General features: G+C 37.1%; 1 non-coding gene across 1 annotated transcript; it reads left to right on the forward strand.

Moving 5' to 3' along the window:
- The first annotated feature begins 454 nt into the window (after nucleotides 1–454).
- LOC130460184 (small nucleolar RNA R71) lies at nucleotides 455–561 on the forward strand. Its single transcript, XR_008920128.1, has one exon. It is a non-coding gene; the product is annotated as a small nucleolar RNA R71 (small nucleolar RNA).
- Nucleotides 562–23,369: the final 22,808 nt, after the last annotated feature.

Raw genomic sequence — 23,369 nt, forward strand, 5'->3', positions numbered from 1 at the left:
TTTGTAGCCCTCATTGTAAGAGTTGGAGAATGGGTTATTTTGTTTGTAGGATTGAAATGCGTGGCATTGTTCAACAGAGCTCCTACATTCCGGTGCATAATGACCAGACATTCCACAACTTTCACAAACATTAGCAGGTTGGGCACTCATAGCAGCTACACTAGCAGGTTGGGCAGATTGAGTATTGGCTGCTTGCATATTATCAAACTTATAGTGTAAAGCAGTCAATTGGGCAGTTAATTGTTCAATAGAATTTAAATCATGCTTACCACCCCTGTTAGATAGACCTCTAGGATTTCCATACTGGGCATTGTGAATGGCTATCTCCTCAATCACCTCCATAGCTCTAGGCACCTCAAGTTGCATGAACCTCCCACTGGCAGCTGAATCCAACAAACATCTAGACTCATTACCCAGACCATTATAAAACTGCTGAATCAAGAACCAATCTTCCAAACCATGGTGCGGGCATTCTCTTTGCAAATCCTTGAATCTCTCCCAGACCTCGAACAAACTCTCATCCGCTTGTTGTGAGATACCTAATATCTGACCCCTCAGACGAGCCGTTTTCTCAGGTGGAAAATATTTAACATAAAAAGCAAGAGCCAAGGATTCCCAATTATTGATTTTCAAAGCCGCCCGATTCAACCCATTAATCCACAGTTTAGCTTTCCCACTCAAAGAGAACGGGAAAAGTATCTCCATAGTCTGCTCCGGAGTCAATCCCTTTTTCTTGATGGTGGAGCAATATTGGATAAAGGACTGAATGTGAAGATTCGGATCTTCACCTGGTTCCCCACCGTACTGGCGTCTCTCGATCATGTTAATCAATGCAGGCTCAATCTTGAAGGTCTCAGCTGCAATGGAAGGCATGATCGCCTTTGGTAGCACGAACAGACTTGGCTTAGAATAGTCCGTAAGCCGTGGGGTAGGTGGCGGTATCAGATTTTCGTCACCCATCTCTATCTCTGAAACTGAATCTGTATCTGAAGGAAAAAGATCGCCAATATTATGATCAGAATCAGAGTAATTCCCACACTGTGCAATGAAAGTTCTTCGTCTACGAAAGGTTCTTTCGGGCTCAGGATCGAATGGAGTAAGATTACTAGTACCTACGGTCCTGGGCATAGACAAAGACTACAAAACAATGTGAGATCCGGTCTCAAGGAACGTGAGTTCCTTGAGTAGTAACAAACAATAATCTAGGATAAGCAATCAACAACAGAAAATAAAACCGTCTTCCCCGGCAACGGCGCCAAATTTTGACAGGCTAAAGTCGTATTACCTAATAAAAAATAACCTAAGGTCCACTAGCTAGGTAGCAAGGGAAGTCAGGATCGAATCCACAGGGAAACAGTGTTCTTTCTACTATTAATCAACTAAACTAGACTATTGGGAAACAAGAATTGGTTGGTTTGTATGCTAAGGCTACGAACGATAATTAAACAATTAAGAATTCAGGAATTAAAGGATCTAGGGCATAGGTTCACCAACAAATAACAATCCAGGACGATAAACAATCACAATAATCAACAAAGCAATTAATTAGACTATCATGCTCTCTCGAATCGATACTAATCATAGACTTAGAATTAACGGGCTCTCTCTACGTATTAATCCTAATTCCACCTATTGACACAAGCCTAAACATCAAATTGCATCTCTCGAATCTTAACTTGATATTGCCAAACTACCACAATTAAACCTGCGCAAATCTAATTGTATATTAATAATAACCAATCAATAGGAATTAATTACAATGCCAACAATCACAATTATTCAATGTCCCTTCATATTATTCATGGATCCCCAAACCCTAGAAAATAGATTTACTCAAGCATATTAACAATAACCAAAGCAATTAACATAATCGAAAGCATTATTAAGGCAACACAATGAATGAAATTAAGGAGAAATACCTAATTGAATGGCAAAGGAAATTGAAAGCTTGAATTTTTATTGAATTTGAAACTAAGTGTTTTGAACTAAATTTGAGAGAAAAAAAACTAAGCTTAGGAAAATAGTCTAAGTGCATAATACTAGAAAATAAGATAATAAGGTGTCCAACTAAATTAACTAAGGGCTATATTTATAGTTTAGCCCAAAAACATAAGAGAAAACCGGAATAAAACTAAAATAAACCGCGCGCTAAAGGCTCCAGGGTTGTCGTCGCCCGGTCGGGCGGCCAACCGCCCGACGGGCGACCAGCTCGAAACCCGCCCGACGGGCGCAAGGCTGCCCGGCGGGCGAAGAGAGAAACTTCTGAAAACATCTGCACGCGCCCGGTCGGGCGCCACTTGCCCGTCGGGCGGAGGGAGAACTTGCTGCTGCTGTCTTTGATGGGCGCCCGATGGGCACCGGGCGAAGATCCGCCCGTCGGGCGCCTGCTGCCTGCTCCTTTATGCTTGCTCGCCCGATGGGCGAGGGGCAATCCACCGGGCGGAGGGCTAAGTGATCCGCCCTTCGTCCGCAACACCGAGTCTAACTTCCGGGGCTCGATCATGAACATCTAGGGCTCCCGTAAGTCGACAAAAGTCGTCCCGAACTCCCTCGGGATCATGTGGTGGCCTAAATCATCAAGAAACGGGCCTAAAAAGACCAATTTCTCACTAAGTATTCCTGAAACTCAAGGCACACTAAAATACACAGATTAGTACTAAAATGGCTCATAGGAGCTCATTTGACGCATAAAAGTACTAAGGGACGGGGGTGAAAACAATATATAAAACGCACATATCATCTTCCACTGCCAATCATGAGCGAGTTAAAGCTCTTATTCAAAGATATCCCAGCTGCATCATTCAGAACCATCTTTAGAAAAGATTTTTCATCAATACTTCGATAGTTCACCATTAGCCGGGTGTGATCTGGATAAAGATCATGATTGTGAGTCAAATCACAATGCTTGATTACCATCATGTCATTCTCTAGCCACGCATCTACAAACACCTTACACCCCGTAACTCTAGTTCTTTCCCCCCTTTTCGGGGCTCTTTATCCCCTACCCCATTTTTGTTAATTCTTTCTTGACGGTACTCATCTCTTAATGAACTTGATCTCACAGAGAACTCAAAACCTTTATTATACGCATATTTATGGCAGTAATCAGCAAAGTCATTACCCGAAGCAAAGGACATCCCCACAGTTGGGATTTTATCAACACTGTTTACCGATGCCTCCTCATCCTCCTGAGCCTCCTCCTTCACATCATTTGTAGGAAGCTCCTCGCCCTGTTCCACCACATCATTTGAAGAAAACTCAATGGCCTCCTCATCCACCTGAGCCTCCTCCACAACATCATTTGTAGGAAGCTCCTCGCCATGTTCCACCACATCATTTGAAGACAACTCGATGGCCTCCTCCACACATTCATTTAGGTATATATTGAAATTTGTAGTTACATTGTCATTATTTAACTGATTCTCCAGTGCGTTATCATGCACGACTTGGTTTGATGTCTCTTCACTCAAATGAAGCTCTGCAATATCATCTAACACTTCATGTGGGAATCAATCTTAATTCATTACAATGTGGTGATTGTAAGATAAGGTGTAAGATAGACAAGAATTGACAATATAATCTGATGGCTTACAAAATTAATTTTTTGTAATATAAAGTACATAAAATAATAGGCACCATATTATTATTTTACGAAAATATAGATTCATCACCTTAGTTAACAATTTTCACATCATTCAAATTACGTTCTTTTAAATCAAAATCCTAATAACAAAAATGATAATAATATCTAATTAACATTAATAAATTATTAAAATGTTACAGTTCTCACCCGGCAATGGAAGTCGGAAGCATACGCCAGAAAAAGCTGTCACCGGTTCTATCGTTGTGGGCCTTGTGGCCGCTAGTACTTGACGGCAAGGAGAAATTTTTTTACAGTACTCTAAAACCGCAAGATGAAGTTTGAACTTTTATCATGAATTATATTTATATAGGGGCAATGTGACGTTTAAACTAATTTTTGGGAAATAGTGTTAATAATTTATATATACGTTTGAACTATTTGAATTTTGATCGTTAATGTACGAATTTTTTGGAGGGGTATATTTTACGTAAAATCTATTTTGTATTAAAAGGATCAAACAATATTTAGTTTTGAAAATATTTAGTTTCTGGGAGAGTTTTGTTTTATATAAAATCTCTTTTAGTTTTAAAGTATCAAAACAATTTCATTTTGAACACGATAAACAAATTACAACATGATTTTAGTTTCTTGGAAAGGGTTTGTAGTACATAGGATAAATAAAAGCCATAATGATTGTGGTTAATCGATTTTGATTTCGTCATATAAATATTGATCCCATTATATGTGATATAAAAAAAATCCTAAATTGAAATTTTATTATGAATTTTATTTATAAGTGGGGGGCAGTGTTTAAAGTGACGTTTAAACTTCATATGGGAAATAGTGATAATAAATTATATGCACGTTTGAAACTATTTTAATTTTGATCAAAGTTGCACGAATTTTTTGGAGGGGTATATTTTACGTAAAATATATTTTGTTTTAAAAGGATCAAACAATATTTAGATAGGAAAAAAAACATAAAAAATGTATTTTATTTCTTTATGTAAATATTGATCCCATAAAACATGTGATATTAAAAAAAACAAAATCCTAAGGTCTTGTTAGGATTCGAAACCCGGTGTTTTATGAAGTTTAGGAAGCGTTCAAATAACCAATATGACAAAGGGGTATCAGCACGTTTAATTTGCAATACAAATTTATTTGACACTTCAAATACGGATTCTTTTATAAAGAATGATCCCATAAGCTAATGTACTGATCGATTTAAAAAAAAAAAATGCTGATGTTGCACGCATGTCAGGGTTGCAGTGACCACCATGACAAGTGGGTATCAGCACGTCTATAGTTTCAACATAAATTCTTTTCATCTATTTAGATGGAGAGTATGATTTTATTTGTTTTTTGATGTACTTAAAATTGTATTGATTCCACGACATCATAATTCATGTTAAATTAGATGGTTTTAGTTGTTATCGTATTTTATGTATCATTGCAAAATCATCTGTTACGATGACATTAGTTTAGAAAGTTTTATAAGCGTTTTTATGTAATAGGATTATTATGACCACACCTTGTCCTATAATACAATACAATAATAAAATAAGTCGTGAAGGCTTGACAAATGAATTAACTTCACCACTTGAGTCTTCACCACATGTTATAGATATGTTGAATTATGAACCCAAATTCGATTCGTAATGCACAAAAAGGGTAATTGGGAGAAAATAGTTTTATTTTTATTTTGATTTATTTTGTTAATAATAAATTTTATATTTGAGGAGTTCATGTGTGAATTTGTGGGAGCATTACATGTATAATAAAATCTATACACAAACTTCTTATTAACTTCATTTGTTATTCCTCTATATAAAAATTTTGATAGCTTACTATGATGTGCTGATATCCCCTGCTAAATTGGTTACTTAATCATCTCAACACTATGGTAAACCCGTGTTCGATCCTACTGAATGGTGAAAAAAAAAATTGCCTTTTTTTTTCTGTCTGGTTTTTTTACTTCTAGTTTTATGTGAGAGGGTATGTTTTATTCAAATTCTAAAATCAAATACATTTATGAGTATCTTTTATTCAATTTATTGAATCATATACATAACTCATACGATTTCATGTAGCTTCAACATCCCATTGTCACTTAATTAAACAAAGCAGCCATTGTCACTTCCAATTCATCATTTCCAGTTTCGAAAAGTCGAATAATAACACATTACATATCTAGTTCTCTTTTACACCTTCTTACACCCAGTATATCGCAACTGAAACTAATTAAATCTTAATGAAACTAAATGAAACTCTCTTGGTAATTTCATCAAACAGGTTATATGCATCATTAAACCCATGGAAGTTTCTTTAATGGCAGACATTTAGCTGCGTCGAAAATGTCATTTGCAGTACTTTAGAATTAGAAATTCATTGAGATAGTTACAAGCTTCGAAAATGGCGGAAAATATAAAGATAAATAGAAATTCAGAGTGGGAAAAAATAATCACATAATTTGCATTCACTTTAGAAATAAAAACCAGAAATATTCTTTGCTTTGCAGTTCCTCTTTTTATAAATGGAGTGAAAGATGAAAGTTGAGGTGAAGAAATATTTTGGCACAAAAATAAAAATGGGTATTTTGGCGCAAATTTATCCCGCTCAACAGAACAAAATGGCGCAAATCACTGAAAAGAATTGCCGCCCAATTTTTTTTTTCACAAAACTTTTCCCTCTCTTTTTTTAGTGGGATTTGTGAGATGACATAATTTAATAGGTGGTGTGCAAGATACCTATGCACACCAAGTGTATCCCTAGCCTTTTCCTTCTTCTTTAGTCATGGTAACACTTGATTTTAGTACTCCAAAAAACATGAAGAATGCCTCTATCATCAATGGAAGTGGCACAATATTATTGATCAAATTTTTCTTGGTGGTCCAGCTTTTAATCATTTAAAGTTTAGTGGGAAATTTGGTCCACATATCCAATTGGAAATAACCAGTAGTGAGCTTGTGATAGTAAGTGCGTAACTAGTGCACTATACGTGGTGCCCAAAATCAAATATTGTACTTTATATCCTTAATTACGAGTAGAATGTTAATGACGGATCCGCTACAAGAAAACATGTTATTAACGACTGTAAAAAATGGTCAGTAATTTTTTTACTGACCGTTTATCGTTGCTAAAGGTTGATCGATATAAATTGGGTCGTTAATTGGACAAATATCGACTGCCAAACAATAAAAAAAAAAATACCAATGATAAAAAGTAATTTACCGACCATTCGGACAGCCTAAACGAGCCGAACACTAGGCTGTTCGAGCTAGTATCATTTATTAAACGAGCTTAAAATTTTTGTTCAAGCTCGTTTATTTATTTATTGAACGAGCTTTGACCGAGCTTTGACCGAGCTTTTTCACGAGTTGTTCACGAGCGTATCGGCTCATTGACATCCCTAGATATATTACCAATTGCTAACATTTGTTACTAATCTTAAAGGCAGACGGTAATTTTAATAAAAAATTTGGTGAGGATTAGTGGACTATTAGGTTACGGGTTACAAGTTGCATTCTCCTTTTCCCTAGTTATTTGTAACTTTCTTTTAAGGAAAATTATTTATAACTTGTCATGTTCTTATAGGCTTATAACTCATTCGAATCAAAAAATAAATCTATAGAGTACTTATGTACCCAAACTTATACTCCGTATAAGTAACCTTTCTTTGACATTAGGATGACTTAAACGTAGCACGGGGATTTAAATCGTTTAATCAACTTACTAAGGGTGTGTATGGTTCATATAGTTGTATGAGTTTGGAATTAAGAATTAAACCATTGTGGTATAAAATTGGAAATCTAATACCATGTGTTTGGTTATATCCGATAATGAATATTTTTCCTTTGTTTATCACCTAAAGGTTTGATACTTCGGTATGAGACTATATCACTACAAAAAAATTGTACCATTAACGACGGAAAATTCCGTCGCTAAAGGTCAATAATCGTTGATTAATGACGGGATTTTCTGTCGTGAACCCGTCATAAAAGGGGGCCGTCGTTAATGGAAAATCCTGTCGTTAACCGTCGTAAAAAACATTTGCAACGGTTGTTCCCGTCTTTGTTTGATTGTTAGCCCGTCACAAAAGTCTTTTACGACGGGATTTTTGACCCGTCGTAATTAGGTTGTCGTTAAAGATACAAATTTTTGTAGTTAGTATGAGCCATATCCACCCCTGAAATTTTCTAAACCAAACACAATACTCTGTGTATAGGTTTTGTTTAATCTAAATCCATAACTCATAAAGAAAATTCGCAAACCAAACTCTCTTAAGCGTAGTGAAAGTTTATAAAAAAATCTTGTTTAATCACAAGGTAAATGGAAAAAAGACAAAAGCTGTTAACTTCATTGCGTATAAGGATAATGCAATAAACTTGTTTAATCACTTTTGTAGTTTTTAAATTGTTTTTCTACCAAATTTTTTTTTTTTTTTTAATTTCTATGTAACTACAGTATATCTTTATGTTTGGAACAGGGAGAAAGTCAAGAGGATGAGATAGAAGCAGATCGAAAAAAAGTTGAAATTTAATTTTGTATTTTTCCTGTTGTTGTTCTGACCTTTATCCTTGAATTCAAGATCATCCTTCCAATCATCACATGACAATGAGAGTGAGAGTGAATTCAGGAATCATAGTAGGGGGAAAAAAGCCAATAATTGTTGATATAGAGGTCCGAAAAGGCTACATATAACCTCATGGTATGAAATCCTGAGCTGTGATTGGTCTAAAATTGCAAATTCAAATACCATTTGATATTTTAGATTTAAATTTTAATCCTATGTACTATAGAGGTCGGTCTCTAGCTAATCGGTTGAGACTCGAACTTATATGAACCGTTTATTGATTTGATTGAGATTTAGGGGTTATTTGGTTAGAATCTAAAAATAGGGATTTATGAGAATTTATATATTGGGTACTGTACTTAGTTGTTTGGTTGACATGAAAAAATAAAAATGGGGAAGCTGAAATTTATACAAAACATGGGAAGTAAATTACCTAGCCCTTCCTTGGTCAGTCAAAATTCATGTGAATTTATAATTTCCGTTTTGTAAACTAAACAACTTAAGGAAATTCTTAGGAATATAACGAGGAAAGTAATTTCCCTTTACTTAGCTTCTTATGGAAATTAAATTCCCATGTCAACCAAACAAGCTCTTATCTGAAACTTCTTTTTTAAGGTGGAGGAACTTCTAGAGGCCAGGAGTGTGGAAAACCGGTCCGGACCAGAAGATGGTGTTAGGTTATGATACATATGACATTACATAGATCATGCGGAAACAACCATTAACCCAGGACAACATATTATTTACACATAATCATATAGCATAATTTAGATGCATACTCTTTGTTGCGTGCCCTCCCTAGCTGCGCCCGAACCGAACAAGAACAAGTCTTTAGGACTCCAAGTGTCGTCCCTCCGTAGATAGTCCACAGTACGTCCGGATCCGCCTTAAGATTGACCAACTAGAATCGCCCTTAAGGTACTAGAAAATTTCGGCACTTTTATGAGCAAGATGTGTGTTTTAATTTTCTCTCAAAAACTCACTTTTTGAATACTTTTAAACTCGTTATAAATTGTGAGCCCTAGCCTCATATTTATAGGGGTATGGAAAGGGAATCGAAATCCTATTCAGATACAAATTAATTAAACCTAGAATCCTACAAGAACTCTAATTTAATTAATTTATCAAATAGAATTAGGAATTTAATCATTAACCGAACTCTGCATGTTTTAGGAAACGTGCACGAACACAAACACTTGCACACACACGCACGGCAGCCACGATGGGCCCCATGCGTGCGCGCGAGCAGCAGCCCACGCAGCGCCCGCGCGCGCTGCGCGCTGCGCAGCCTGCTGGGCCTGGCGTGGCTGTTTGTGCGGCGCGCTTGGCTTGCTGGGCGATGGCCTGGCTTCGTGCTGGGCCTCGTCCGGCAGGCCTCGTCCGATGCTTATTCGTACGATGCGCTTCCGATTAAATTTTCCGATTCCGGAATTCATTTCCGATACGAACAATATTTAATATTTCCGATTTCGGAATTAATTTCCGTTTCGAACAAATATTTAATATTTCCGTTTCCGGAATTATTTTCCGATTCCGGTAATATTTCCGATTCTGACAATATTTCCGTTTCCGGCAATATTTCCGATTCTGGCAATATTTCCATTTCCGATAATATTTTCCGATACGTACCATGTTTCCGTTTCCGGCAACATCTACGACTTGGATAATATTTATATTTCCGATACGATCCATATTTCCGTTTCCGGCAATATCATCGTTTCCGGAGTATTCATTTCTTGCCTGTGACGATCTTAGCTCCCACTGAAACCAAGATCCGTCGGTTCCGAATATTCATAGATGGAGTATTTAATGCCATTAAATACTTGATCCGTTTACGTACTATTTGTGTGACCCTACGGGTTCAGTCAAGAGTAAGCTGTGGATTAATATCATTAATTCCACTTGAACTGAAGCGGCCTCTAGCTAGGCATTCAGCTCACTTGATCTCACTGAATTATTAACTTGTTAATTAATACTGAACCGCATTTATTAGACTTAACATAGAATGCATACTTGGACCAAGGGCATTATTTCCTTCAGTCTCCCACTTGTCCTTAGGGACAAGTGTGCATTTCCTAATTCCTTTGTCGCTCGATGCTTGCTCTTGAACATAAGGTAAGAGTTGTCATCCTTATTATGTCCAGAGGTGTTCCTCGGTTTCAGAGTTCAACTGATCAAATAAACAGATAATCATAGCCTATGATTCATCCGAGCACGGCCATGCATTTCACAGTTTCTAGCTCTCCGAGTGGCCTTGTACAACTTTTAAGCATCTCATCCCGATTTATGGGAGGACAATCCCAATCTTGCGATCTTGAGATTAGACTTCGTTTGATAGGTGATTACCTGAGCGTTGCCTTTATAGCCTCCTTTTACGGTGCGACGGTTGGTCAACGTCAAAGCAACCAGTTCTCAAACAAGTAATCTCAAATCACTCAGGTATTGAGGATTTAGTGTCTAATAATTTAATGAAATTTACTCATGACAGATTTTTATCTCTTACAGTAAAGTTTCATAGGTCTTGTCCGATACTAGTCTTCCCAAAGTAAGTATCTATGCAAATGATTATGACATTGCCATGTCCACATAGTTCAAGAAACAGAACTACTAGTCATCTTGCATTCTAATCGTTTAACGTTTTCTATGCGTCCAATTTTATAGAAAACTTCGATTAGGGACCATTTTCAACCTTTGACATTCAAGTTCACTTGATAGACATTTCTTAGTCACAGGACTGGTCCTGACAGTCTATCTTGAATATATCGTCAAATTGAAGGGACTCATCATTTAATAAACCACAAATTAAATGGAAAAATGAATTCATTTCATTTATTGTGAATGATTAACCAATAATGTTTTACAAAGATTTACACTCTAAAACTTTAAAACATTAAACAGAGACATCAAAGCCATTCTCCAATATGCTTGATTCCCATAGCTGCAGTGTGCGAGTTGTGCTTCGCCTGCGGCAGAGGTTTAGTTAATGGATCTGATATGTTGTCATCAGTTCCAATTTTGCTTATCTCGACTTCTTTTCTTTCAACGAACTCTCGTAGAAGGTGAAATCTACGAAGTACATGCTTGACTCTCTGGTGGTGTCTAGGCTCTTTTGCCTGTGCAATAGCTCCGTTATTGTCACAATACAGGGCTATTGGTCCTTTAATGGAGGGGACTACACCAAGTTCACCTATGAACTTCCTTAGCCATATAGCTTCCTTTGCTGCTTCATGTGCAGCAATGTACTCCGCTTCAGTTGTAGAATCCGCAATGGTGCTTTGCTTAGCACTTTTCCAGCTTACTGCTCCTCCGTTGAGGCAGAAGACAAACCCAGACTGTGATCTAAAATCATCTTTGTCGGTTTGGAAACTTGCGTCCGTATAGCCTTTAACAATTAATTCATCATCTCCACCATAGACCAGGAAGTCATCTTTGTGCCTTTTCAGGTACTTCAGAATATTCTTGGCAGCAGTCCAATGCGCCTCTCCTGGGTCTGACTGGTATCTGCTCGTAGCACTGAGTGCGTACGCAACATCCGGGCGTGTACATATCATAGCATACATTATTGAACCAATCAATGATGCATATGGAATCCCATTCATTCGTCTACGCTCATCAAGTGTTTTTGGGCACTGAGTCTTGCTTAGAGTCATTCCATGAGACATGGGTAGGTAGCCTCGCTTGGAGTCCGCCATCTTGAACCTATCAAGCACCTTATTGATATAAGTGCTTTGACTAAGTCCAATCATCTTTTTAGATCTATCTCTGTAAATCTTGATGCCCAATATGTACTGTGCTTCTCCTAGATCCTTCATCGAAAAACATTTCCCAAGCCAAATCTTGACAGAGTTCAACATAGGAATGTCATTTCCGATAAGCAATATGTCGTCGACATATAATACTAGGAAAGCAATTTTGCTCCCACTGACCTTCTTGTATACACAAGATTCGTCCGCGTTCTTGATGAAACCAAAGTCACTGACTGCTTCATCAAAACGTATATTCCAGCTCCTGGATGCCTGCTTCAATCCGTAGATTGACTTCTTTAGCTTGCATACCTTTTTAGCATTCTTTGGATCCTCAAAACCTTCAGGCTGTGTCATAAACACAGTTTCTGTTAAAACGCCGTTTAAGAAAGCAGTTTTGACATCCATCTGCCATATTTCGTAATCGTAATATGCAGCGATTGCTAACATTATTCGAATAGACTTTAGCATTGCAACTGGTGAAAAGGTTTCATCGTAATCCACACCGTGGACTTGCCTGTAACCTTTTGCGACCAATCTAGCTTTGAAAACTTCAAGTTTCCCATCCTTGTCCTTTTTCAGTTTGAAAACCCATTTGCTTCCAATGGCTTGGTAGCCATCTGGCAAATCGACCAAATCCCATACTTGGTTTTCAGACATGGAGTCTAATTCAGATTGCATGGCTTCTTGCCACTGCTTGGAGCTAGGGCTCGTCATAGCTTGCTTGTAAGTCGCAGGTTCATCACTTTCAAGTAATAGAACGTCATAGCTCTCGTTCGTCAAAATACCTAAGTACCTTTCCGGTTGAGATCTATATCTTTGCGATCTACGCGGGGTAACATTTCTAGATTGACCATGATTCTCACCAGATTCTTCTAAAGATCTCTGAGTTTCATCCTGAATGTCATCTTGAGCATTCTCTAGAGTTTGTTGTTCGACTCGAATTTCTTCGAGGTCTACTTTTCTCCCACTTGTCATTTTGGAAATGTGATCCTTCTCCAAAAAGACACCATCTCGAGCAACAAACACTTTGTTCTCAGATGTATTGTAGAAGTAATACCCCTTTGTTTCCTTTGGATAGCCCACAAGGATACATTTGTCAGATTTTGGATGAAGTTTGTCTGAAATTAATCGTTTGACGTATACTTCACATCCCCAAATCTTAAGAAAAGACACATTTGGAGGCTTTCCAAACCATAATTCGTATGGAGTCTTTTCGACAGCTTTAGACGGAGCTCTATTTATAGTGAGTGCAGCTGTATTTAGTGCATGTCCCCAAAATTCTAATGGAAGTTCGGCCTGACCCATCATTGACCTGACCATGTCTAGCAAGGTTCTGTTCCTCCGTTCCGACACACCATTCCATTGTGGTGTTCCAGGAGGAGTCAATTCTGATAGAATTCCACATTCTTTCAGATGGTCATCAAATTCATAGCTCAGATATTCACCGCCTCTATCAGACCGCAGTGCCTTAATCTTCTTGCCTAATTGATTCTCTACTTCACTCTGAAATTCCTTGAATTTGTCAAAGGATTCAGACTTATGCTTCATTAGGTAGACATAACCATACCTACTGAAGTCATCAGTGAAAGTGATAAAGTAGCTGAAACCACCTCTAGCATTTGTACTTATTGGTCCACATACATCTGTATGGATTAAACCCAATAGTTCATTTGCTCTTTCTCCAACTTTAGAGAAAGGTTGCTTTGTCATTTTGCCAAGTAAACATGATTCGCATTTACCATAATCCTCTAAGTCAAATGGTTCTAGAATTCCTTCCTTTTGAAGTCTTTCTAAGCGTTTCAAGTTTATATGGCCTAATCGACAATGCCACAGATAGGTGAGATCTGAATCATCCTTTTTGGCCTTTTTGGTATTTATGTTATATACTTGTTTGTCGTGATCTAATAAATAAAGTCCATTGACTAATCTAGCAGATCCATAAAACATCTCTTTAAAATAAAACGAACAACTATTGTCTTTTATTAAAAAGGAAAATCCCTTAGCATCTAAGCAAGAAACTGAAATGATGTTTTTAGTAAGACTTGGAACATGGAAACATTCTTCCAGTTCCAAAACTAGCCCGGAGGGCAACGACAAATAGTAAGTTCCTACAGCTAATGCAGCAATCCGTGCTCCATTTCCCACTCGTAGGTCGACTTCACCCTTGCTTAACTTTCTACTTCTTCTTAGTCCCTGTGGATTGGAACATAAGTGTGAGCCACAACCTGTATCTAATACCCAAGAAGTTGAATTAGCAAGTATACAGTCTATAACGAAAATACCTGAAGATGGAACGACTGTTCTGTTCTTCTGATCTTCCTTTAGCTTTGGACATTCTCTTTTGTAATGGCCTATTCCATCACAATAAAGACAGCTTGATGTGGACTTGTCCTGCTTTGATTTAGCATTGCCCTTGGACTTTCCACCTTTCTTGAATGGTCTCTTTCTAGCCTTGAGTAAATCTTTGGCTTCACAGTCCAGTACTATTTCAGCCTTTCTGACAAGGTGAATAAATTCTGCAACTGTTTCTTCTCTTGGTTCACTTAGGTATAGTTGCTTGAAGCGACCAAACCCACTGTGTAGTGAATTGAGCAAGACAGAGACTGCCATCCTTTCGCTTATTGGTGTTCCTAGTAGACTTAGGCGATCAAAATATGAACACATAAGATCCACATGGAACCTCAGTGGGACGCCTACCCTCTGTTTAGTGCGAAGGAGCTGAACATGTGTTTCTTGGACCTCCATCCTATAACACCTGTTGGGAGAACTAACCTTTAGACCAGACATTGATTTAATCAACTCATGGACGTTCAGGTCCCTGTCCTTCGTACTTCCACGACAGATATCCCTCAGATTCTTGATGAGCGTAAAAGGTTCATAGGCTACAAACCTTTTAGCCCAATCATCAGGGATATTGTTCAGCATGAGACTCATAACCTTTTTGAGATCCGCATCCCAGGCGTAAAATCTCTCAGGGGTCATGTCTCTGGCATAGTAGCTTGGCATGGGATGTGACAGTACATACTCAAGTCCATTGAGTTTGACTATTTCAACTAGCTTAGCTTCCCATTCAAGAAAATTTGTCAGGTTCAGCTCGACCATAAGCTCAGAACCCATGATGATGTTTTGATTGTTGTTTGCCATATTAAAACTACAATTGAAAAGAATAAACAAATAAATAACCATTCACAGTTTCTCTTAATAAACTTAAATTCTAGCATACATGCATAATTCAATGTTTATTAAGCATTTTATTCAAATTATGTGTTCCGGCAGGTGTGAATAAAATGATTCCAAGATCCTAAAATCATTGAAGAACTAAGCACAGTTTGTCGACTTAATCCTAGAACATCTTAGGTAAGCAAAAGCCTTTTGCTAATAGTCTAGAAACTATTCTTGGTTGATAGGTACGTCTAAGAACTTATTAGGTAAACCTATCGAATTTGCCACGACATAAAAGGACTCCTTACTTATATCGTTGAGTTTCACCAAACTAACATGTACTCACAATTATTTGTGTACCTTGCCCCTTTAGGACCAATAAGTAACACCTCGCTGAGCGAAAACTATTACTAGATTGATGTAAAGGATATCCAAGCAAGTGTATATTTTGGCATGGCACCTTTTAACTCAATTTTTAAGTTTGGAACTTAAGGCTCTTACTATGTTGGTTAGATTTTAAGTGAACTAAAATCCTTAATCATGCAACATAATCAAGCTTTTGATCTCATGCATTTTAAGACATATTTAAAACAATAAATAACTTAAAACATGCATAAGATAAATGTGATCTAGTATGGCCCGACTTCATCTTGAAGCTTTGACTTCAAAGTCCGTCTTGAAAATCTCCGTGGGAGGCACCATTTTCTTCAAATAGGACAAGTTATAACTAATTACAACTATTTGATGGTACGCAGACCATATTTGAATTGAAAAATAACTTTGGTACTTTAGACCAATTACATTCAAATTAATGGTACGCAGACCATATTTTCTATCCTATTTGGGCCATACTAGTCACTTCATAACCTGCAAAACAGTACATATACAATATATACCATTCACCCATTCATTATCATGAATGGCCCACATAGCTGGTTAGTAAAACACATTATGCATCACGTAAACATTTGCAGCAATTAATCAAGGGCACCAATAATCTACCAATTATTCAGTCCTTATTAATTCTAATCAAGTTGTTTTAACCTTAAGGATTTGTAGACCTAATCAAGAGTTTATGACTAAAAGCGCTCCCACTTAAACCAATAAATTTATATGCTTTACTAATTTTAAACATAAAAATGTATTTCTAGTCCAACCGGAAACATACAAATTTAATTAAAATTTAAAGCTCATATCAATTTATAATTGAATCCAAAAAGTTTAATTTAATTTCAGTCGTATTTAAATTAATTCATGATTTTAATTTTAGTAAAATAATTAGAATAAATAACATTTATTATAATTACAATATTCAAAATTAAAATCCAAGAAAATAATTTAAATTATTAATTTTAAAATTAATTAAAATTACGTGAACTGAAATTTTCAAATTAAACATTCAAAACGATCTTTAATCGTAACGCAAACACCCTACGCGTTGCACGCCCATGGGCCGCACGCACACAGCCATTGCTGGCCATGTGCGCGCAGCCCATGCGCTCGTCGCATAGCTGCTGCATCCCTATCGCAAGCCTCCGCACGCATTGGTGCTCGCTGCGCGCGCGACATCGCTCGCTGGGCGCGCGACATCGCTCGCTGGGCGCGCGAGCCATCGCTCGCTGGGCGCGCGACATCGCTCGCTGGGCGGGCGACATCGCTCACTGTGCGCGCGAGCAATGCTGGCTGTGCGCGCGAGCAATGCTGGGCGCAGCGCTCGTGGCACGCGAGCTTGCGCTCGCTGCGCGCGAGGCTGCGCGCTCTTGTGCGAGGCAGCGCGCGTTGTGGCGCAGCTCGCTTGCTGCCCACACGCGACTGCCTTGGCTCGCCCTTCGCCCATGCCCATTCGTCCATTGCTCGTGGCACACGACACAAGGCAGGGCTGCTGCCTTGTGCTCGTGCACTACGCCCTTGCTCATTGCATTCGTGCCGCACGGGCGACGAGCTCCCTTGCTCGTCGTCGCATGCCCGCATTATACAACACCCCTTAAGGGTAACACGAAGCGTCCATTGCTTCGTGCGTGCAAGTTTTATGAACGAATCGCATAAAAATTTAAAATTTATATTTAAAATTAATGACAAATTAATAAATAATATTAATTTCATAATTTTAGGGCGAAAAATCGAAAATTTATTATCCAATTGATTTCCGATTGTTATGGATTCAAGTCTAGGTCATAAAAATTTAAAATTTATCATAAATTTACAATTTTTATGGTGGTTTTTAATCATAGGTTTCTAATTAAATTACAATTAATTATGAAAATCAAATTAATTCTAAATTATTCTAATTTTCAACAAATTAATCATAATTACAAATTAGATTGCATAATTAACAAGACTAGGCATTCAAACTTGTTAAACATATGCAGTATGTCAATCAAAAATTCAAGATTTATCAACAAGAATCGCAAATATTTAATTTAACATCTTAAATTTACGAAATTTTGCATTCGAAAAACTAAAACCTTCGAAAAGTCATAGTTAGGCTTCGAATTTGAGAATTCTGGGTTCGGCAGAAAAATACTAATTTTTGTCAAAATTTTAGAATGCCTTTTACATGCGGAATTGACACAAAAATCACTCAATTCGGATGAGTAACGAAGAAACTGCCGAAAAACTGCGTACGTATAATTAAATAAACGCAATTTGCAATTAATTAACAATTACGAAAATTAATCACCCCTTTTAATTCTTGCAAATTTGTAACATTTAACCATGTTCATGCAATTTTAGATTATGAAAATAATAAGGGGCTCGTGATACCACTGTTAGGTTATGATACATATGACATTACATAGATCATGCGGAAACAACCATTAACCCAGGACAACATATTATTTACACATAATCATATAGCATAATTTAGATGCATACTCTTTGTTGCGTGCCCTCCCTAGCTGCGCCCGAACCGAACAAGAACAAGTCTTTAGGACTCCAAGTGTCGTCCCTCCGTAGATAGTCCACAGTACGTCCGGATCCGCCTTAAGATTGACCAACTAGAATCGCCCTTAAGGTACTAGAAAATTTCGGCACTTTTATGAGCAAGATGTGTGTTTTAATTTTCTCTCAAAAACTCACTTTTTGAATACTTTTAAACTCGTTATAAATTGTGAGCCCTAGCCTCATATTTATAGGGGTATGGAAAGGGAATCGAAATCCTATTCAGATACAAATTAATTAAACCTAGAATCCTACAAGAACTCTAATTTAATTAATTTATCAAATAGAATTAGGAATTTAATCATTAACCGAACTCTGCATGTTTTAGGAAACGTGCACGAACACAAACACTTGCACACACACGCACGGCAGCCACGATGGGCCCCATGCGTGCGCGCGAGCAGCAGCCCACGCAGCACCCGCGCGCGCTGCGCGCTGCGCGTGCTGTGCGCGCTGTGCGCGCTGCGCAGCCTGCTGGGCCTGGCCTTGCGCTGGGCCTGGCGTGGCTGTTTGTGCGGCGCGCTTGGCTTGCTGGGCGATGGCCTGGCTTCGTGCTGGGCCTCGTCCGGCAGGCCTCGTCCGATGCTTATTCGTACGATGCGCTTCCGATTAAATTTTCCGATTCCGGAATTCATTTCCGATACGAACAATATTTAATATTTACGATTCCGGAATTAATTTCCGTTTCGAACAAATATTTAATATTTCCGTTTCCGGAATTATTTTCCGATTCCGGTAATATTTCCGATTCTGACAATATTTCCGTTTCCGGCAATATTTCCGATTCTGGCAATATTTCCATTTCCGATAATATTTTCCGATACGTACCATGTTTCCGTTTCCGGCAACATCTACGACTTGGATAATATTTATATTTCCGATACGATCCATATTTCCGTTTCCGGCAATATCATCGTTTCCGGAGTATTCATTTCTTGCCTGTGACGATCTTAGCTCCCACTGAAACCAAGATCCGTCGGTTCCGAATATTCATAGATGGAGTATTTAATGCCATTAAATACTTGATCCGTTTACGTACTATTTGTGTGACCCTACGGGTTCAGTCAAGAGTAAGCTGTGGATTAATATCATTAATTCCACTTGAACTGAAGCGGCCTCTAGCTAGGCATTCAGCTCACTTGATCTCACTGAATTATTAACTTGTTAATTAATACTGAACCGCATTTATTAGACTTAACATAGAATGCATACTTGGACCAAGGGCATTATTTCCTTCAGATGGACCTAACCAGACCGGAGACAGTCGGTCCGATCTTTGGGTTAAGAAACATTATATTCCGGTCTGGTCCGGTCCGGTCCAAATTCCTTTAAAACCAAGTTTTAGACCCGAACGATTTTTTCTTAAAAATATCGAAGTATAATATAAACTATGTATGAAGTTATTTTCCTACTTTTATATGTTGAAAATATTACTATATATTATGAGATATTTTATATTACCCTTTTAAAAAAGCATTAAACAATTAGTTTCATACATATATATTTTCTTTTTTACGGTATTTTGTAAAAAAAAATATAACCGATCTAGTTCGGGTTTTGACCGTAAGCACCCTACCAGAGGCCAAGAGTCTTAATTTCCCTTGTTACACTTATTAAATATGAGTCATATGACCTCTTAATTTCCCTTGTTAAACTTATTAAATAGTATCATCATTGGGTGGGGGAAGGGCCTATTTATAAATTCATGACTAGGAATGTTCCTCAAGCCAAAGCTCATTGGCTAGTTTCCCATATTATCAAAGAGGGGAAGTGGTGTTTGGATGATATTGTTCATTTAATTCCCAAAGAATTTATTCCTCTTATTTTGTCATATCCCTTAGCTAAGTCTGCTGATAATGAGGATTACATTAGATGGAATTTGACTAAGACTGGTTCCTTTTCTATTAAGTCAGCATATCATTCTCTTCATTCCATTACCAATACTCCAAATTCTGGGTTACTTAATTGGAAAAAAATCTGGAAGATACGGGTGCCTTTTAAATATAAAATGCTAATTTGGAACTGTGTTCATCAAATACTTCCAGTTGCAAGTAAATTACATACCTTTGCTCCAACTATCTCTCCCAACTGCTCCCGATGTGGTTTAATGCAAGAAACTCATCTTCATCTTTTTAGGGATTGCTTTGAATCAAGCATTCTTTGGAATTATATTTTCCAGAGACTATGGTCAGGAACTGGTTTTAACTTAATTCTGTTTTATGCTAATGATTGGAAGGATTGGATTCAATTTAATATGTCAAAATCTATGGATTGGAAAGTTATTTTTCTGTTGCGATTTGGCATATTTGAAAATCTAGAAACAATGCAGTGTTTAATTTTCAAATGCGACATCCCTTTTCTCTGTATAACTCTTTGTTTTTGTATTGGTCTATCACTAATCATGTTTTGCATGATAAGGAGAAGGGAAAGGAAATTGTTGTTGAGCCCATTTCTCTTTCTACCTGGAAGCCGCCTAATGAGGGTTATGTCAAGTTAAATACAGATGGCGCTTGGAAACCAGGGAATTATGCTGGTGGTGGGGGTGTGTTTAGAAGACCCTCTGGTTCTTGGTTCGTGGAGTTTTCCAGCAAGTACACTGTTAATTCTCCCCTTGCTGCGGAACTTTATGCAATCAGGGATGGGCTGATTATGGCCAAAGATTACCATTTTGATAAGGTGGAAGTGGAGACAGATGCTCTAGCCTTGAGGAATATGCTTAATAAGATTGATGATTATTCTCATCATGAGCTAGCACCAGTTTTAAGGGAGGTGGGGAAGTTGTTACAACAAAATCGGACCTTGGTCTTCAACTATATTCCAAGACAGTGCAAAAAGGTAGCACACTCTTTAGCTTCTTTAGCTATTGACATGGCAGTTGGGTACAAGGTGCATTTTATTCCACCCTCACAAGCAAAGGAGGATTATGAAGCAGATTATGCGATGATTACCCCTCAGTATGTGCATCAGGATTGTGGAAATGCTAGTTTTGCTGTGGCTAAGGAAACAACCTTTACTGCTAATAAGGTGGCCAGTGCAGTTTCTTCGGATTCTAGAGCTCCGGGATCAGCAGCGCAAATTGTGTTCGGTTCAATTGTTTCGACTCTTAAGGAGGCCATTCAAGCTAATAATTCAGATACTGACAATCACAAAGATAATGCTAAAGGAAAGGAAAAGGTGGGCAGTGATTTTGTGCCCTTTGTTGTTGGAGGTTCATCATCAGCACCAATTGCAATTGTGGAAATTGAGGATGATGAGGTTACCAACAGTTAGGATTCTGGGTTTATGATTTTGGGTTGTATATAGTAGTAGGATCAGGATGCCAATTTAAGGGTTGGGATGTTGGGTTTGTATTGTATAGGATGGTTATCTTTTGGATAGATATGGATGATGTTTTGGGCTTCTTTTAGGGCATTGGATGTTAGTGTTGATTACTTGGGGGAGGGATTGTTTCTGTGTTTCACGCATGTTTTACCTCTTCAAGAGGTGGCTTTTGTAACAATTCCTTGATTTGATAATATAAATTCGTCGTTTTACATCAAAAAAAAAAAAAAAAAAACTTATTAAATAGTGTGGCATCATGATTGATCGTTGTTGTGTTTGAATAAGAGGTTGAAAGCCTACTTCTGATTTTCAAAGGTTAGAGATTAGATTATCTACTGCTCCCTTCGTCTCTTTTTGTTTTTTACGTTTGTTATTTTTCACGCGTTTTAACGATTAATTAATTTGTATCGAGATACCTCATTTTTTTATTTAAACAAGATAAATTACATTTATTTATAAAGTTTTAACTTTTATCAAAATTCTGATATTGAGAAATGAGAAAATTTTAATGTCCCAATGGAAAAGTGCGAGAGATTAAATGACCCAATGAATTTAATTGGTTAAAATAATAATTGGACACAAATTTTGATAAAATAATAAGTCATTTATGTGATAATATAAAAGGAAATGTAAAGAACATTTTGAAATCCTCAAAAATGAAAACGTAAAAAACAAAAAGAGACAGAGGGAGTACCTTCGTTTCATTTTGTTTGTTACGTTTGGACTTTTGCACGTTTATTAACGTATAATAAAGATTTTTTTAATTTTTTATTAAAAAAATAAACCCGAGTAAAACTTCAATCCACTAATCATTACAACAACCAATAAGATTGTTTTATTTATCAAAATGAACCAATAATGAAAAAACACAAACATTGCTAAGTTAACATACTTGGGAAATTGTAAAGAAAAAAATAATACTCCGTAATATAATAAGTTATAAAAGGAAAGATTTTCCCACGTAACAAACATTGTGAAACACCATAAAAGAAATATGTACCATAGAAAGTGCCGCTTTCTAAGATGTTTTTATGCACCACCTGCTAATCTATAACCCTTAAAAAGTGGGAGAAATCCCTTATGAACAGTAACACTTATTTTTTTTATTTTTCTTTAATTTTTTTTTTTAACATGTTGAGTAAAGTGGCTAGCTACATGTCACGGATTGCTATATATATAATTGTAGTGATTAGAGAATATAATGAACAAATGCTAACGTCCAATTAAAATACAAAATCATATTAATTGGTCATGATATGAAATAATGGGTTTCGGATTGAAGGCTCTTTTGTAATAGAGGAAGATCTAGCTTGTTCTTGAGAGTATTTTGGCTCAAAGTACCTGCACACAAGGAAGTTAACTGGCCTCGGGGGTGTTTCGAGGAAAGCCTTTTTGATGCCTAAGTAAGTACTAGGTTTGAGAGTAGAGAGAGTTCTCTAAGTTAACGTGTTTGTGAAGACAATAAATGAGTGTACCTTGGTATATGCACTAGGACGACATATTTATAGTGTTTGTGTAATAAATGCAACTGGATTTTATTACAAATAGTTAGTGCCCCGGGCGATGCCCCGAATAGTAAATTAATTGATCAATTAGATTATTATATAACTCGTGTTGAGTCTAATTTAATTTATTACATTACAGTATATCTTGCTTTAAGTATGCTTTAATAAATTTTATCATGTAAAGATTAGTAACTCGTAAAAGTAATGACTAATTAGTGATGTAAGGCTATTAAGAAATAATTCAGCTCATTTTTTTTTTAATTATATTGACTTAATATCATTTTGAATGTATAAGAATCAAGAAAATGAGTTGTGTCATAGTGGTTAACATGTGTGACTAAAATGAGAGGTCACATGTTCGAAACGTATAAGTAACATTTTTTCATGATAAAAAAAACTTATATACGAGATGACAATGCATCATGTCATCGTTATATAGGAAGCGACATGTGGCGAGATGTCATTCATTGCCACACTTTAAGAGGTCTAAAACCTTGAGAGAGGGCTGAGTTATGTTGTATTTTAGCCAAGTTGTG

This window comes from Spinacia oleracea, chromosome 4 (genome assembly GCF_020520425.1).
Source record: "Spinacia oleracea cultivar Varoflay chromosome 4, BTI_SOV_V1, whole genome shotgun sequence".
Taxonomy (NCBI): Eukaryota; Viridiplantae; Streptophyta; class Magnoliopsida; order Caryophyllales; family Amaranthaceae; genus Spinacia; species Spinacia oleracea.